Raw genomic sequence first — 14,283 nt, forward strand, 5'->3', positions numbered from 1 at the left:
TTGAGGCACAGAGAACCAGAAGTAGTAATCAAGGTCGACAAATCAGAAAAATTATTCTGCCCCTCTACTCTCTGATTTGCTCACTTTGATGATAATTTTTCTGATTGTCAACCTTGATTACTATTTTTGGTTCTCTGTGCCTTAAGTATTGAGTCTCTTCTGGTATGGCTATGGTCTGAAGAAATGGGTCTATCTCATCAAAGCTCATCACCTAATAAATTATTTTGTTAGGCTTTAAAGTGCTGCTGGACTGCTTTTTTTGTTTTGATAGTATATAGACTAACACAGCTATCTTTCTTACTTTTCAGAAGGTTTAAGCGTTGGCCTGCTAAACCCAGGGTTGTGAGTTCAATCCTTGAGGAGGCCATTTAGGGATCTGGGGTAAATAGGTTAAAAAGAAAAAAGATGGTGCTTCATTCTGCCAAGAGGGCAGGGGACTGGACTCAATGACCCCCCCAAGGTCCCTGCCAGCTTTATGAGATGTGTATCTCCGTATAAAATAGCAAGAGACATTTTTATGAATTTTCTTGGAAACTCAATAATTCCAGACCCACAGTGCATGGGAATACAAGATGGTTCTTAATACGTGATGTTCAACCGCACTTTTTGTAACCCCTGTTCTAAGAACAGCACACACCCAGGGATTTGTAATGCTTCACATGTTTACTTCAGGACATTCACAACTTTTTACATGTTCTATTTCCTCACGCTTTACATGTGTGTTTGTACCACTGTCTTCCTGACCTTCACTCCTGAACGTACTTTAATTAAGCCAACTCTACTTCATGTTTTAATTTCAGTTTTCTTTCTTAAAATGCATATTGCTGTCCCTAGCAGGAATGCTGCAAGCTTCCTTTTCCTTTTCAAACTCAAGAGTTTATAAGCAACATGTTCAAAACACAGTCACTCGCATATTGCACAAGGCACTGCACACATTGAAGGGGGAAAAGCAGTCCAGTAGCACTTGAAAGAATAACAGAATAATTTATTAGGTGATGAGCTTTCATGGGACAGACCCACTTCTTCAGATCATAGCCATACCAGAACAGACTCAATATGCAAAGCATAGAAGTCCAAAAATGGTCATCAGGGTTGACAAATCAGAAAAATTGTAATTAAGGTTGGCAAATCAGAAGAGCAGAGGTGCGGCAGGAGAATCACGGGCACATTCTCTTGTTCCTCAACCAACATCATATATGCCATCATGTGCCAACAGTGCCCACACACCATGTATATAGCACAGACTGCATTCTTGGACAAAGAATGAATGGACACAAAAGAGACATCAAAAAACTCCGAACACACAAACTGGTCAGTCAGCACTTTAATGGAGTGGGCTGTTCTGTTAATGACCTGAAAGTCTGTGTTTTATTGAAAAGGAATTTTAACAACCATTTGCAGAGAGAATGCTCAGAACTGTCATTTATATTCAAATTTGACACATTAACATGTGATTTGAACTGGGACAGCAATTACCTGGCCCATTATAAGGACTCTTTTACATACTTTGTTTTATCTAATTCTTAACTTCCCCTTCTCACACCCTTCTCCTGCTGCCCCACTCCTCTGATTTGCCAACCTTGATAACAATTTTTGGACCTCAGTGCTTTATATATTGAGTCTGTTCTGGTATGACAACGATCTGAAGAAGTGAGTCTGTCCCAAGAAAGCTTTATTATTCTGTTAGTCTTTAAAGTGCTACATGACTACTGTTTTGTTTTGATAGAATACAGACTAACACACCTATTTCTCTGTCACTATTGAAGGGGGAGTTATCCAGCGTTTCGAGATCACACATTGTTTGCTATTTAGATAGGAGCTGTTTATTGTTGGGATTTTAGACATTTGCCATTTATTGAAAATAATCAGGAGGGTTTTTTAAATTTGCAGTTATAGCGTTGGGAGCCACAAAGACGTCTTTAAAGGTTGCTTGTGGCTCCAGAGCTGCAGGTTGCAGACCTCTGGTTTAAGGCATTAGCAACTGAGCTGCTGAGTCTGAGCCCTCCACAGCCACCTGGGGTTGGGAAGGGGCTAGCCAGCCGTGACACTGGTTCTGCTGCAGGGTGCTGCTGGTCTCCCAGCCTGGTGCTGCAACTGAACAGGGGGCCACTTTGGGCAGGGAGGGGCTTGTGGCTCCAGAGGGGCAGGGCACCCACTGGCCATTCTATACTAGAGCCTGGAGTTCCTGTCAATGGGCATGGCCAGGGTCAGGCTCCCTCTCTTACCAGCCACCAGCAGGCTGCTTTTGGCCTGACACAGGGCTGCAAGGCTGCTCAGCAGGGGTGAGGGGACCATGGTGCCTGGCAGCCTGGAGTCTGGGCAGGGAGGGGGGCACACTAGCATTGGTCCAACAATGCTACCAACAACTACTAACAGCTGCAGTGGGGTTGTGGAGCAGGTAGCAGCAGCTGTAGTAGGGGCTGGGTGGGCTTCAGTGGGTGTAGAAGGGGTGGAATGGGGGCTTGTCTCCCCAAGCCAGCTGTTTTCCCACCAACCATGGGGAGGCAGCAACAGCCAGATGGAGAGCATGGGAAGGCACTCTGGATTGGTAGGGAGCCAGAAGAGGCAGGGTTCGGGGGCAAGGGTGATGGGCAGGGTGAGTGACACCATAGTATCACACACATCACCACAATTGAGTTTCATCTGTGAGCTAGACCCCGTCTCCAATTACCTTTCTGCTGAAGAAGCAAAGGTCTGATTTTCCCTTGTCTTGTACCTAGAGCTATTCATACCTATGAAAAATGGGTGTATGATGTAACCAGGGCTTTTTTTCCTGCTGGAACACCCCAGAAAGGCATTCTGGCACCTTTTTTCAGGGCTCAGAGCTGAGGGGGCACAGTTGAGCAGCAGCAGTGGCATTTTTACAAGCCAGCTGGGCAGCTCTGTCCAAGCCACATGTGGGTGTTTAAGAGCCATTTGCAGCTCCATATACTGCCCCCTCCAGCTACCTCCTCAGCTCCCAACCCGCCCTGCTTGCTGCGCTGAAATGGAACTCAATTTAATTGGTTTGATGGCCGGACATTAAACCAATTAAATTGAGTTCCATTTTAGCACACCGAGGAAAGGGTTGCATGTGCTGCAGGTGGGGGCACAGGAGAGCCATGTGGAGGAGGCACAGGTGTTGGCGATGGCAACGCACTGGAAGTAGGGTGTGAGGTGGAGTGTGGTGTGGGGAGTAGTTTTAAGGAGTGTGGGGTTTAAGGTGGGGGGCAGGTCTATGGATGCAGCAGTGGAGCGTGGAGTGCATGGGAGTTGGCGGGGGTGCACGGAGTGCGGAGTCAATACCTTCCTGGTCTCCTTCCCTTTTGCCTTGGCCGCCATGACGGCTTGCCACGTGTCTCCATTGCCTAAGGAGGTGGAGAGGGGGCAGAGTTAGCACTAGGGCAGCTGCTGGAGTGGAAGTGCCATCAGGAGAAGAGCAGCCCCTGGCCAAGCTTGGGGGCACCCCCTCCTCACACTTCCTGCAGTGCGACCTCTCTGGTGCACGCTGCACCCCCGACCTCCATGTGTGATGCCCCCACCCCATGTTACTCCACACCACAGCCCCTTTGTGTGGTCCCCTCACGCACACACCTTGTGCAGGGGGGTTAAGCCACTGGGGGCAGATTGGGGGGTTGCGTGAGGGGGTTAAGCTGCCGGGGGACAGGTTGGATCCCACTGGGGGGGAAACTCAGGCCCTTCTGGGGAGCAGTTAAGCCACACAGGGGCAGTTTGGGCCCCACACAGAGGTGCCAATTAAACCGTGTGTGGGGAGGTTTGGGCCCCATGCGGGGGAGGGGGGGGGTTAAGCCACCAGGTGAGGTGTTGGGCCTCATGGTGGGGGTAGGGAGGCAGCTTGGGGCTTGAGTTCTGCCACCTTTTTTTCTATGTAAAAATCACTGGAGGTAACCAAATTGATTTTTATATTTGTTTCCCTTTGTATGTGGAAGTAGTAGCACAAAGCAGTTGCGAATCAGCCACAGAAGACTCTCCAGCAAGGGTCAGTCATGTCTTTGAGGTCTTCCTGTTTAATCAAGACTACCTGAAAGAACTTCTGTACATGGGCTGTAGATTGTTTATCTGAGACATCTCAGGATTATACAAAAGTTTACAGAAATAATGCAGTGATAACATTTTTAATTGGAGTCATATAGCTTTTGTTGAGTGATTAGAAGTAAAATAACCCACTAATGAGGCTTAAAACCTACGGTCAGTAGATTTATATTGCTTTACGTTTGAGAAAACATCAACTTATACTTGATACACCAAATCTCCTTTTTTTTAATAAGAGTTTTTCTCTTACTTAATGAGAATGGCAGAGTGGATAACATTACAGTTTTGTCACATGCCTCTACTTAGCTGAACCAGTTGATTTTTGAAACCCCATTTCCATTATGCACGGGGTTTCCACCTTAAGGCTCCAGCTAAGGGGAAGGACGTGGGTGTGTGTCTCGTGGCTCTGGGCACAGATGGAGGGTACTGGTGGGAAGATTGGATTTGGGGGTTAGCTTCCTCCAAACGGGGGTTCCACCCACTGCCCACTTGCCCATGCGTGTGTCCTGCCTGAGCGATTTACAAGGGCCCAGTGGGGTCCGCTGTTACCACCGTGGCAGTGAGCCTGATCCTGAGCCATTTAAAAGCCTCTGGGCCCATTGGCAATTGTCCCCTTGTTGTCAGGCCTGCCTAGGGCACAGCATGAGTGGGTCCACCCCTGTCTTTGGGTAGGTAATGCCTTCCCACCCATCCCTGCTGCCCCAACTCTCCATTGCCCTGACCTCCCACAGGCTCACACTGCAACTTGCCTCTTGGCCACAGTGCCCTAAGGCAGCTGGAGAGCAGCAGCCGCTGCCTGAGTATCAAGCTCTAGGGGCGGTGCCACCATGAGTATCAGTGCAGAGGGAAGGATGGCATGGTATGCCTCCTGCACTGTTGCTGGCATCAGCACTACCTTCAGAGCTGGTCTACCAGAGAGGGCCAGCTGTTGGCCTGGTGCCCAGCTCTGACAGCGGCAGCAGCGTGGAAGGCATGGTGGCAACACCAAACCATGCCATGCTTCCTTCTGCACTGCTGCTGGTGGCAGTGCTGCCTTCAGAGATGGGCAGCTGGACTCTCTCTGGCTACTCAGGGTGGGCTCCACAATAGGGCTTGACCAGCCATAAATCTCGTGATCACCTTGCCTGTGGAAAGCGGGGGACCCAGGGCTGGCCCACTGGCTCTGCAGAGGTAGGCCCTCCTTCCTGCATCTCCTTGCTAGGCTGGCAGCTTTGGGTGGTATTGCTCACTCCCTATGTGTCTGGATAGGGCATACAAACCCAGGCTTGCCTGCACTCACCCTAGCTCGAGCAGTCCAGGCCCATGAGCTTGTGTTACTCTGATAGTACCCCTCCACCCCTGACTGTGGTGCCCTGGGTGGTCACCCACGTCTCCCACCCCACAAGCTGGCCCAGCCCAGCCCCATTTCTAGCTTCTGGGACGCAAAAAGGAAGCTCAACAGTCAAGATCCCACTGAGTCCAATGTGAAAGCTGGCTATACACATCCATTCCCCCAGAAGCCTGCATTGTTCATGTGCCAGCTTACGTCTTATGAGCACAGGGAAGCTGCATGAGATTTCTTCTTGCCAATTTACGAATAGCTTCATGCAAATCATGCCAGTAGGAAAAATAAGCTTGAGATCTGAGAGTTCTCTTGCGAGTGAGGCTTAATTTTAGTTAGCAATGCAATAAACTTGTAAGGGTCGGTATGCCTGTTACGTTCTGCTTTCATGTTGGAGAGTGTCTCATTGATGTAAGTGCCCTGGTATGAGATGTTACAAATACTGGGCTGAAAGCAGATCATGCTTCCACAAACAGCTCTGCTGAAATCAGTAAACTCTGCTTCTGCACTCTGCAGTGCTGAGTTTAATCTGGTACAAAAAGCAGAAAAATCAGGCTCAATAAACTAAGGAATACAGTCTTACTTGCACATGCTATTTAGGTTGGAGCTAAAGTGTAAAATTATTGTTATTGTTAACTCGGAAAATAGAGAGTTAAATGTTACTTGCTCTACAATAATTTGAAATAACTTGAAATCATCAAGGTTCCTTGTTTATCAGATTTTGGAACATATTTGGTTGGACATACACCTATTTTGGTTAGTGCTGAGTAAAATTGAAACTTAAACCCTCCCAAGGTTTGTTTAATATTGTGCAGTAAATACTGAGCAAAACCATAAAAGCACAGTAGCAGGATAAAATAGCTGATATTTATTTTTAGATGCATATATGATATATCATGATAAAGTAGCACTACTTTTTTCACAGCAAAATTTGTACGTTTGACACTTTTATAGAGTGTATATTTTTTTGCCTATTAATAAACCATACCAGTTTTAGGTCCAGAGTTTTATTTACAATTACTTTTCTTTATATCATTGTGTTAATGAGAAGAGGCCTTTGCATAAGTGAGGTTCTGGGGTTCTGTAGCAATTTTTGTCAGAAGAGGGTCTGATGTAATGAAGTTTGAGAACCCTTGAGGTAGATGTTTATATTGTGCTCATCACCATAGTATATGAGCTCCCTGCACAATTAAACTAAATCCATGTTAGTGTTCCCCACAATTTTTGCAGTAGTTTTCATGTTCTATGTAATTTATGGTAGACTGTTAACTAATTAGCATCATCATTACTCTGAGAAGCTTACAGTTAAACATTATAAGAATTCTCATATAAAACTTTTCAGCCACAGGGATCAGATAAAAAGGGGAAACTGAGGCACCAAGAAATGAAGTGCGTTACCCAAGGATACAAAACAGATCAGCGAACAGAAAGGAGGTCTTCTGGATTCCCAAGAAAGCGCTTTGTCCACTGAATCTGACTTCAATAGAATTATTTTGAATTTACACTGGTATAACTAAGAGGAAAAGCAAAGCAATTAGTTTAGGAACAAAGTTGAGCATCTTGAAAACATTTGTATTCAGCAGCAAGTTGTAAGGATGTGAGACATGGGTAATAACAAAAGATTCATAGAGAAGAATATTGGCATTTGGGAAGAGTTGTTATAGAAAGATCCTGAGAATAGGCTGGATTCAGAAGGTCACCAACAAGGAATTATGTAGGAAGATACAGCCGAAAGAGAACCTACTGCAGAACACTGCAGAAGGTTATACAATGGAAGTTACAACTATTTGGGCATATCTGCAGAATGAATGACAAGTGAAAATGCAAGACCTTGGTATTCGACATAATGGATAGTTGGAATAGGAGAGGCAGACCCCACAGAGAATGAGTAAATGATATGGGAGATTGGTGCAGAGCTAGTCTACAGGAATTGTCACTCTGCCCTGGAACAGGGAAAGATGGAAGGAAATAGTGAGGGAGGGATCAGACACCAACAGGAGTTGAGGCCATGGTTGTAGATGATGATGATGAACTAAGATCCATATTTGGCCCATCCTCTGTTCTGTTGTGCTGCCTGATTAAATACACCTTTATATCCATGAGTAATCCCAAAGAAATTAATGATTTTTACTTCATGAATATGAGAACCTGTCATGAACAAATGTTGGCAGGCTTTGCTTTCCAAGTGTTTGGGGATATCTAGAGTAGGAGTGGTGTTATATATAATTAATTTCTCTTTTATTTGGAAAAGAGGCACCAGTAATGTTCAATTGTCTTTCAGCTATTTTTTGTTTGCCTAATTGTCTTTGTCTTTGCTGTGTAGGGCTGTGGAACATCTGTGAAACCCATATTTGTTTATGCACAAGTCAGGTCTCAGACTAAACATTGCAAACATACTCCTCACAGAGTACATAAAATCAAACAGAACCCAAGTCCTGCTCTGAGCAGAACAGAGTAACAGAACTGTGAGAACTGGTCACGCAAAGGGAAATTAGTAAATTTTGTCTATTTGCTGGTGTACAAATAGAGAGAAAATTATTATTTCTGGTAGAAGTCAGCTCATTTTTAACATTAGCATGAAGTACTTTGTATCTGTGAAAATGAAATCAGTGGCAGAACAAGGTGTGGTTCAAAAGCTGTTATTTTTCCTATCTCGATCTTCATTTCATAAGCACTTTTTTAAACCAAATTTATCCCCATTGTAAGCAGTATTGCCAGTCCCCAAACTGTAAAAATCATCAGGCAGGCCCCCCAGATCATGCCATTGGCTTAATAATCAGGAGATATTGAAACATATTTTTTTTTTCATTTGTCTTCTTGAGATTTGGCCTTTGTGAAGTCAAATTTTCAAGGTTTGCTTTGCAGCCCAGAAGGGTAGAAATTTATTTTTTAAAAATGGACCTTGAGATTTTCACATACTCACATGCCTACAGGAACTGGGGAAAACATCAAATACTGCTATTCTTATGAAGAAATCTAAAAAGCTGACCCTGTTGCATCAACAGGTGCAGAAGGAGTGGAAGTCTTTGAGGCAAATTAAGCAGAGACTGATTTAAATAGTGGTGTAAATAGAAAACCAAGTTGGTATTCACTAGTTTGGCCAAATGTGTGTAACATATACACAAAGGATCTGTTTTTGCTTCCACTGACAAACTTTGAATCGACTACATTTGTGAAGGAATGTGACTCGAGGCTGGACAGGGGATAGCATTGAGCAGAGAAAGTAATGAAAGCAGCCCTCCACACCTCTACCTACACTTGAACCAGTCTCACTGCCAGGAGGAGGATCCAGATCAACTAGAAAACCTACTATATTACTGTAGGGAAGGCTGTCTAGCTTTACAGATTAAGGGGCACTGCAGGGCAAGGAGGGTGCAAAGCCCCTTGGACAGCATGTATAAGAACTAAGCAGAATTCCAGTCCCTGTGCCAAGGACTACTCCCCTTGGGGTGACCATCTGTCTTGTATTGGGCAGGATGGTCCTGTATTTGGGATGCCAAAAAGGTGTCCTGACTTTTTTTTTAAAGGGACTCATTGTCCCATATTTGCCCCCACTTCTCCAGCCTCAGGGAAGCAGGGAGAGTGTGGGCAGCTGCTGCTTTCCCAGGCTTCCAGGGAGTGCTGGTGGCTGCTGCTTCCCCGGGCTCATGTATTTGGGACAGGGAGATACGGTCACCCTAACTCCACCCCATCTCTCTTTGGTCAGTCAGTGTCCCAAAATGGGAAGGAGAGGAGAGGGAGGCAATGCCCTGCTTCATCTCCATGCTAGCTCTCAGTGTGTGAGCAGGTGGCATCCCAGAAAGGAGCAGTAGCAGTCATGTCCCTCCTGTGCGCATATGCAATTTTGTTTTCTGTAGGTTGTTTGCCCTCCATTTTTGTCCTCTTTATTGGCCAGTTGGTGTTCTTTTTGTGTAAAGGTGGGAAAATAGAGTTGGAAAATGCCACATGATGAGAGGTAGTCTGCCCAGCACCAGGAGACTATAAAAAGATCATACACCCAACACCCAGGGCTGTGTGCTCCAGTGTAGCCTTGTCTGCACATCATCAAGAACAGGAAAAAGGCTCCAACTTACCCACCATGTTACCTTTCTTATCTTAGGCCCATTGTTGTGGTCCTCATCCAGATTCCAATCCTGTGTGATGTCCTTTGGTGTTCCTGGTGCCCTGTCCTGGCAGCCATACCTGTCCCAGTCATAGCCTGTGGTCATGTTGTCATCCAGTTCTGTGTGTATCTCTTCAGCGCTATGGAGATTTGTTGGGCACCTACTTGTATTGTTTTGGTGTTCTGGCTTTATGCCAATATGGTGCGTTAACAGTCCAGGGGTTTTGTTTGTTTAATAAATGTTTATGTTATATCTGTTTCCTTTGTATCTTTGAGTGAGGTGAATCACCACAGTGTTAGATATGGTGGGAAACAGGATATATGCAAGAGAGCCCTATGGAAAGCATCAACTCCCTGGGTTAAAGCTGTTAGCCTTAGTTTTCCCTGGTTAACACAAGTGCTGGGTGAGGAAGGTTCCTGGTGGGTGGCCTTCTTCCTTGAGGTATAATACTTATTGGTGTCCCATGGGGTGTCCAGTTCTGCGCTGTTCTCACCTTGGGCTGTGCTGTGAAGACACAGAGTGCCCTTTATTTAATTGACTTTAGTGCAGATATTTAGAGATGGAGAGTTGCTTCATCATTTCCACATACTTTGTCTCCTGCAGGGTGATACAGTTGAGGAGCAGCAGATATAGAAAGGAACATGCCCCAGTGTGAAATGTTTAAGTATCTCAAATACAGGCTCTTGCCCAATATATGCTACAACATCAGAATTACTCTGAGGCACTGGTTTATTGAACAACCAAACCAGCACCATACAAACTTGTAATCTGGAGGGACGCACAAATCACAGAACCCTCTCTGGTTGTGGTTAAAGAGCTCAAGGCTACACTTCTACACAGAGAAGGCAACTTGGCATATTAATGCTACTGCAGAAAAGAGGGCCCTGTGAGCTTCAAGCCAAGTTATTTTCTTAGTGCACTGATTCTGTATGAACCCAGTGGCGGAGGGGTTACTAAACTTTGATCTTAAGTGAATGTTCCTACTCTCACTCCCCCACATTGACTGTCTGGCCAGTTCTTGCCTGAGTGAAATGAACACAGTGGGCTATTCACTTCAGCAGGAGCTGGAATTGAGCATTTATTAGCTCTAAGAGTATGAAATTTCTCTTTGTTTTGGGCAGTTCTTTTTAGGATTACTACTCTCAAGCAAACAGATGTTACATTCTCCTTTTCGGAAGTAGGTCCTACCTTTCACAGATGCGACAAGCAAAGAAATGGGCAAACTCACTTAAAGAGATGTGTTCATTAATGATGTATAGAACTAAGGGAGCTTTTCTTGTTTGGAGAAGATATATGTAGAATTAACTAGATCAGCATTTCCTAAACTGCAGGCCACAAATCCCAGTGGGGTCAGGATATGTTCTCTTTCTGAGCTGGACTCAGTTATGTTTCCACCCACACACGTATGTGGCAAGCCAGAGGTGAGAGTGAGATCCTACATTGTACCAGTCTCACAGACAGTGTGTGCTGGCTGATAAGGAGCAGATAGGAAACATCTGGCAGAGAAGCCTGGCTCAGCGGAGGGACAGGACTTGGAACACGTGTTCTGGCTGCTGGAGTTTGGGCGCAGGCTGTGCACCAGCATTCATGCTGGGTTGTGGGAGCACTGCCCCACAGGGCACCATTTGCCCATGTGAGGGAGCTGAACAGATCAGCAAGCAGTAAGAGTGGCAAAGTATGGCATTGCTGTACTTACTTTTGCACTGCTGCTGGCAGGGCGCCTTCTTCACAGCTGGGCACCAAGCTAACCAGGGCTGCTTTCTGGCTGCCTGGTTCTCAAGGCAGTGCAATAGTTAGGGTGGCAATACCATGACTCCCTTAAAATAACCTTGCAATTGCTCTGGCAACTCCCTTTTGGATCAGGACCCCCCCAAGTTGAGAAATGCTGGCATCCCTCATTAAATCTGTACAATATGGGTTAAAAGTACACAAGAGACCAGACTTCATGGGGAAAGACCAGATTTCATGGTCCGTGACACATTTTTCATGGCTGTGAATTTAGTTGGGCCCTGCTCATAGTGCTCCAACAAACACTCCTCATCTCCATGTTATGACTGCACCCTTTTAATGAAACAGAGGGGAGAGGGGTGTGGGTGGAATGGTTGGATCACCGTGGGGCACCCAGAGAGATGCTGTCCATCTGGAGCTGAGCCTGGATTATTCTTCATTCTGTCTTCTGGAAAAGAACACAAGAGAAGGAAACAGATCAATTCCCAGGCTTCAAGAACACGATAGAGGAAATTAAAAAATAAAATAAGTATAGAATAAATGTGTGAAAAGAATCAGCAATGCTGGTTTCCACCATATATGGTGCATTTCAGGCTTTGCGCTCCCCAAGGAGAGGTTCAGATATGTTTGTAGGGTTGGTGACTGCGTGTTTTGTACCAGGCCTCCTGAGAGGGAGATGACATAACCTCTCACAATGCGTACACAGTGCCATGTGCCATTCTCATCCAGTTGAAATAAAGCAATGGGGAAAAAAAAACCCAAAAATTGTGAACAGGTCCCAATATAGGCTATGCACCATAAAGATGGTTATTTACTTGCCTTTGGGATCTGTGCTGGGAACTGTGAGATAAGCACACAGAGGTACTGTTGAGAATAGTGCTCCAGACCAGATGTGTCTGTGGGGGCCCTGATCCCCAGCAGGGCCAGCAAAATTGTATAATTTTTGGTAATGATCAGAATGTGTCCAAGTCCCACCTCCCCTGAACCTGCCTGGTAAGCCAATATATGTATTTAAAAATAATGTAAAAATGGACTGGAGACAGAAAGGCTATGTCTACAGGGGAGCCCACTGTGGAAAGGGCAAAACTGAAAGCCAGGAAGCGACATCCCGGCGTTTGAAAGCTTACGACCACATGGTGAAGGCAGATCGCAGGTCCGACCTCCTCTTTCAACAATCTGTCCTGTTTTTTCGAAAGGGAGCGTCCACAGAGGAGGTTTCAGAACAAATAGATAATGTTAACAAATCACCAGGAACGGATGGCATTCATCTAAAGGTTCTGAAAGAACTCAAATGGGAAATTGCAGAACTATTAACACTAGTTTATAACCTATCCTTTGGATCAGCTTCTGTACCTAATGACTGGAAGACAGCTAATGGGACACCAATATTTAAAAAGGGCTCTAGAGGTGGCCCTCGTAATTACAGACCAGTAAGTCTAATGTCAGTTCCAGGCAAATTAGTTGAAACAATAATAAAGAATAAAATTGTCAGGCACGTAGAAGAACATAATTTGACGGGCAAAAGTCAACATGGTTTCTGCAATGGGAAATCATGTCTTACTAATCTGTTAGAGTTCTCTGAAGGGGCTAACAAACATGCAGATGGGGGCGATCCAGTGGATATAGTATACTTAGGTTTCCAGAAAGCCATTAACAAGGTACCTCATCAAAGGCTTTTATGTAAATTAAGTTGTCACAGGGTAGGAGGGAAGGTCATTTCATGGATTGAGAACTGGTTAAAAGACAGGAAACAGAGGGTAGGCATAAATGGTTAATTTTCTGAATGGAGAGGGGTAACTAGTGGTGTGCCCCAAGGGTCAGTCCTAGGACCAATCCTGTTCAATTTATTCATAAATGATCTGGAGAAGGGGGTGAGCAGTGAGGTGGCAAAGTTTGCAGATTACTCTAAACAGTTCAAGATAGTCAAGACAAAGGCAGACTGTGAAGAACTTCAAAAAGATCTAATCAAACTGAGTGACCGGGCAACAAGATGGCAAATTAAATGTAATGTGGATAAGTGTAAGGTAATGCACACTGGAAAAAATTACCCCAACTATACTTACAATATGATGGGGGCTAATTTAGCTATAACTAATCAGGAAAGAGATCTTGGAGTTATTGTGGATAGTTCCTTAAAAACATCCACGCAGTGTGCAGAGGCAGACAAAAAGGCAACTAGGATGTTAGGTATTATTAAGACAAGGAGTATCTTACTGCCCCTGCATAAATCTATGATATGTGGAAAAATCCTCTTCTGAGGTGATTTATATGTCCCTGTCCATGAGCCGTGGTGTCTGTGTGGTTGCCCTGCATCCTGACCAAACAGCCTTTAAGCTAAGCATTTAAATTTTATAATCTGCTTTACCAGCAGTGGTGACATATTTCCCGCACAAACCACATCAAAATTAGATAAATTGTAAAATATATTTACTGTTAAAATGGTGTTTGGGTACACAAAATGGCCGCTGGAAAATGACAGTTAGAGAATGACAGTTACAATTAATATTCGGCGGGCTATGAATATGTATGAAGTTATGGTTTGAAATGTTTCAAACTGATTGGTCAATTTAGAATCCTTATACATATGTAGTAGTCAAATGCCCCTTTGATACATTGTGGCACTGAGGAGGACCTAGCAGGCAGAAGTTGTCAAACAGGTCCATCCAGGCAGCATATATTCAGGAGAGCAGCGCTGTTTGGGGCATTCCGGACCAGACCTCGGAGGAGAGCAGACAAAGAAAAAAGAAGACTACAGAGAAGGACTGAGCTAAGAGCTGGACTGAGCCTGTAGCCGAACATCGCTGGCGGAAGAGCCGAAGCTGACCTGCGTGTCAGTCATCGCTCGCTAGCCGCCGTGGGCCGACGAAGAACAGAAGAGTTCCAGCCAGAAGACCAGAAAAGCTCCAGTCTACAAAGAGCAAAAATCACTAGTAAGGCTCCGGTTCTTTTATCCGGAGGGTTTGCCCGGCAGACTGCACCGCCTAAACAACGGTGCCCTGCACCGGGAAACCGCAGCAGCGACCCTGCCCTTCCAGTCACTGACCTTATCTTGGGCCGGTGTCTGAAATATCACGGTCGTTCCTAAAAAACACAGGAGGT

Source organism: Carettochelys insculpta, chromosome 2 (assembly GCF_033958435.1).
Source record: "Carettochelys insculpta isolate YL-2023 chromosome 2, ASM3395843v1, whole genome shotgun sequence".
Classification (NCBI taxonomy): Eukaryota; Metazoa; Chordata; order Testudines; family Carettochelyidae; genus Carettochelys; species Carettochelys insculpta.